The sequence below is a fragment of the Rhinopithecus bieti genome, unplaced genomic scaffold, assembly GCF_001698545.2.
Source record: "Rhinopithecus bieti isolate Rb0 unplaced genomic scaffold, ASM169854v2 scaffold_9973, whole genome shotgun sequence".
NCBI lineage: Eukaryota > Metazoa > Chordata > Mammalia > Primates > Cercopithecidae > Rhinopithecus > Rhinopithecus bieti.
In genome coordinates, this window is record NW_016806267.1 from 601,302 (window position 1) to 606,320 (window position 5,019).

The 5,019-nt window shown below is 36.2% G+C and overlaps 1 long non-coding RNA gene across 1 annotated transcript in view; it reads left to right on the forward strand.

Moving 5' to 3' along the window:
* The window catches only part of LOC108531762 (uncharacterized), a 77,477-nt gene that overhangs the window by 28,669 nt on the left and 43,789 nt on the right, over positions 1 to 5,019 (forward strand). Inside the window, exon 2 of the long non-coding RNA XR_001886271.1 lies at positions 2,084 to 2,155. This is a non-coding gene — a long non-coding RNA (uncharacterized LOC108531762). The remainder of the gene's footprint in view (positions 1 to 2,083; positions 2,156 to 5,019) is intronic.

Here is a 5,019-nt window from a genome sequence, read left to right on the forward strand (position 1 = left end):
AAAAAAAAAAAAAAAAGATGGCAATTCTTAATAAAGGAGAGCTTGGATCTGGTGCAAAACACTCCAGTATTTAAAATTGTCAGAGTGAAAGATGGTTTGTAAAAGTAGGAAGTAGATGGAGTATGAAAACTCGTGCTAAGAGGGGCAACCATTTTTCTGTTCCATGCCTGAATCCAGCCTTATAGAAAATTTCACTTTTCACAAAAGCTAGATATGAGGATTTTAATGAGAAATCTTCTGCTTTTGAATATTGTGTAATATTTTAAAAACCATGGGGTGGGACAAACGAAATGTATCAGTAAGCCAGATTTGGTTTTCACACCCCCAGTTTTCAATCTCTGCTCTGGATGCAACCTAGAAATTAGCAGATATTGTAGTAAGATGAAATCCAGGTCAGAAAAGCTGGTTTTGAGCCCAGGCTTACCTCCTATTGGCTGTGTCAGATTGAGCAAGTCATGTAATTAGTGTTCATCTCAGTATTCTTGTCTATGAGGATGAATATGCTAAAGTATGAAGAAATACAGAGATTTGCTAATTGTTATAACTTTATAATTCTACTGAATTATATGTGAAGAAGAATATATGTATCTTTTATTATGTTTTAAGTTTTAAACTTAGAAAATACAAAATTTCTTGGACATTTCTTGATTTACTTTTTCCATTTAACTATAAACTTGCTAACTATATCCAGTTTTCTCTGTTTGAGAGGTTCTGTGTAAAACATTAGTAAAATCATTTATTCATGGGCCAGGTAGAGACCTGTGCATTCCTAGTGTCTTTAACATACTAGAGGAAGATAAATTAGATTTTCTATTCAAAATGCTTATTCTGAATGTTGAATTGTTGATTTGGTTACAGTTGGTTTTGGTGAACACAAAAGCACAACTTCTGTATTATTAAACTGCTACTTCTGCTTAGTACCGTCAAGACGCAGATCTCTCTGAGCAGAAATTCTGTTTGTTGCTGAGAACTAATATTCCTTTAAAGATGTTTGGTACTTAAGGGAATTTTTATTTGTATTGTTTATAGTGTGTCTGAGCTGTCTGAAAGAACACATTGTATTTTTAAAGGGATGTCTATATATATTTTATATCTATCTATATTTTATTTTTTTGTTTTTTGAGATGGAGTCTCATTCTGTCTCCCAGACTGGGGTGCAGTGGCATCTCAGCTCACTGCAACTTCCGCCTCCTGGGTTCAGTGATGGTCCTGCCTTAGCCTCCTGAGTAGCTGGGGCTACAGGCACTCACTACCATGCCTGGCTAATTTTTATATTTTTATTAAAGACAGGGTTTCACCATGTTGGCCAGATGATAATTTTCATTAGGTTGTATTTTATTATATTTCTTTGAACGGTTCTTTTATAACACTGTATATACTCAGTAGCATAAAACCCATTTAAGTTGAAATATTTTGAGATTCAAAATCAATATGCTCCTTCAAAACCCTACTCTAAAACAAACAAATTAATTAATAATGCTTGATTAAATCACTTTCTCCTTATAATCACATTGATATTCTGAAACAGAGAATGGATCTGTTTGTGTATTTTTGTGAGGTATGCAGGTCGCATGCCTGCATTTTTCTCAGTGCATGGTTTTCAATTAGAATTGAAATGCAATCACAAAGTGAATTGGTGCAACTCTCTGGATAAATCAAGCAAAATTCTTTTCTAACTCAGTGATCCTCACATATCAGATAATAGTACCTTTTAAAAAGTTGAAATATTTGAATAATCACCTCAACTCTCCAAGTATATTTGAACATCTCATATTTTTGAATTTCTTTTGTGCCCTTCTGCCAACTGTGTTTCTTGCATATAATTATGAAGCCAGTATGCAGACTTCTCTTACCTCTTTCTTCAGAGTGTCCTCCCTGATTGATGTTTTGGAATACTTGCATATAGTTGGGAATATTTCTGTTCATCAGCCTATTATACTTTGCTAGATGTATAGTCTACATTTTGCAAAACCTATTTTAGTACGTTACAGTGTATTGTGTTTAAGTGTGTGTTGGTCTGTGTTAGTTTTTCTGTGACCTTGACAAATTGTTTACTCTTTTGGATGTTTTTCTTCCTCCACAGATGCATTTTTGTAGAAGCATTTTGAGGATGAATGTTTGCAAATCATTTTGAAATTGCCAAGTGCAACATACAGTAAGTAATATTTTTATCGTTCTACTCAATTGCAGTCATGCTCGATTAATTTGGCAGACAGTCATAAAAGAACCCATTTCCATTTACAGTCTTTGATATTTTTTGTCAGCATTGTTAAAGATCAGAAGGTTGTATGTGTGCAGCATTATCTCTGGGGTCTTTATTCTGTTCCATTGTTCTGTGTGTCTCTTTTTGTATCAGTGCCTTGCTGTTTTGGTTACTACAACCCTGTGGTATAGTTTGAAGACAGGTAATATGATACTTCTAGTTTTTTCTTTATGTTTAGGATTGCCTTGTCTATTTTGGCTCTTTTTTGGTTTATGAATTATAAAATAGTTTTTCCTAATTATATGAATGATAACATTTGTAGTTTGATTGCAATAGTATTGAACCTGTAAATTGCTTTGGACATCATGGCCATTTTATCAACCTTGATTCTTCCTGTCCATGAGCAGGGGATGTTTTTCTATTTGTGTCATGTCTAACTTCTTTGACCAGTGTTTTGTAGAGAACTTTCTCCTCCTTGGTTAGCTGTATTCCTAGGTATTTTATTCTTTTGGGGGCTATTGTGAGTGGGATTGTGTTCTTGTTTGGCTGTCAGGCTGGAAATTGTTGTAGAGAAATATGCCTCTGCCCTGATGAAGTGCTCTGGCCAACACTACTCATCAGAGTAAATGAGTATTTTATGACTGAATTTCAAATTAAAAAAATAACAATTGCCTTATATTAAGTATCAGTAGAACCAATCAGCAACCCAAAATGAGTTGCCTTGAACAAAATGCTATTTGATTAGAGAAAACTTAAAAATATATAACAATTCCTCCCCTAATGGCAGAGACAATATCTTACTCTTCTATTATACTTTTCAGAATTGGCAGTGGCTGACCACACCCTTTTCTTGTGGTCCTTTTAAGTTGCTTTCTGCAGTGAAGAAAAGATTGGAATGAAAGGTTGAGCTTGACTTACCATTCTCTTCCCTCCTTATTATCTTCAGATGTGTAATGTTCATAGTACTATCCTTTACATCACACTGGCCACATTCATGCTTTCCCTTTTGGACTCTGGTGATCTTCAAATTCTTTCACGTTAGCCACCCATTGGTCCTAACCCTGTACACTTTATTTCTTGAAACAAACCATCAGTGACATTTTATCTGGGACATTTTTGAAATTCCTGGTATTTAAAAGACTATTGCTCTAAAATTGAATGGATCAAATCGTTCATGCTCCCACACTACGTTTGGTTTTGAGATTGAAGGATTTACAGAGGAGTGAGAATGAAGGGATGAAGTCTCCATTTCTAGATTTGACCTCTGGAAGACAAAACTAGTGATTTTGTTTAGTAATTTTATTTCATTTGGTTCAATTAATAGTTGATGCTCCTAAATTGAGAGGTACTGTGTTAGTTAGGACTAGAGCAAGTGGGAGAGAAAGACAAAAAGAACTTTCAAGGAAACTTTGTCCTTAGTTTGAGGAAATAAGCGATTCCCTCATATAAATAAAGCAGAGGCTGTGGTAAGTTACATCATGAGAATGATATAAACTAATACAATTTAAAGGCCATTTAAAATAATTTGAGAAACAATGAAATGCACAGATGTGTGAAAAAAGAAGCCATTATAGGAGACCTCAGAAAGGAGATATAATTCTGAACCATATTGGTCCAAGGTTTTATGGAAATTGAATTTGCGCTAGATCTTGATGCAGATGGAGAATGTTAACAGAATAGTCAAGAAAATGGCATACTAACATTTAGAAGTAAAGAGGCATACTTCACACTCAATGAATGACAAATTAATTAGTTTTGCACAAGAATACATTTCTTATGTTGGACTAAAAACAGATAACTGGAAAATAAGGCTGGTGCCAGGTTGTGGGAAATACTGATAACCCTTCAAGACATTTGAATTTAATTGGTATGTAATTAAAAATAGAGAGCTAATATTTCATGAGGGCTAATCCTGTGAACAGAAAGGTATTTTTAAATGTTATTCTGGTAATATCTTCAAAGTGGATGGCAGTTGGAAGACTTCTTGCAAAAGATCAATTTTAAGCATTTGTGGAGGAATAAGAATGAAGGGATGAGGGCAAGACCTAAAGTCATAGCAGTGGGGAGGGACTGGCAGGGATTGGAGCATGTGAGATTTATTTGGAAGTAAATAGGTTCATGGAGTAATAGTTATACTTAATGCTTGTGCAGGATTTACTGAGTGCCAGGGTTGTTTTAAATGTTAATGACTAATGTCATCCCCATTTGCAAGAGGAAACTGAGAGAGGCATCATTTAAGCAAATGGTCCCAGGTCACAAAAGTAAAACATACCATGCCTGACATTTGGGGCCATTTAGTCAAGCTCCAGAGTCATTGCAGTTTACCACTGTACCATCATTTCTCTAAAAAAATAACTGAAGCGGCCGGGCACGGTGGCTCAAGCCTGTAATCCCAGCACTTTGGGAGGCGGAGGCGGGTGGATCACGAGGTCAGGAGATCAAGACCATCCTGGCTAACATGGTGAAACCTCGTCTCTACTAAAAATACAAAAAAATTAGCTGCACGTGGTGACGGGCGCCTGTAGTCCCAGCTACTCGAAGGCTGAGGTGGGAGAATGGCGTGAACCCGGGAGGCGGAGCTTGCAGTGAGCTGAGATCCGGCCATTGCACCCTGGGCGACAAAGCGAGACTCCGTCTCAAAAAAAAAAAAGAAAAGAAAAGAAAAGAAAAGAAAAATCATCCATCTGAAGGATTGGGATCAACCTGTAGATCCTTCTCAGGCACAAAAACAACCAACCCAACAAAACACCTGGCTCATTGGTGGTGAACTAGGAAGCTGGGCTCCGTGCCATAGACTTCACCCAAGGTATGTTGCT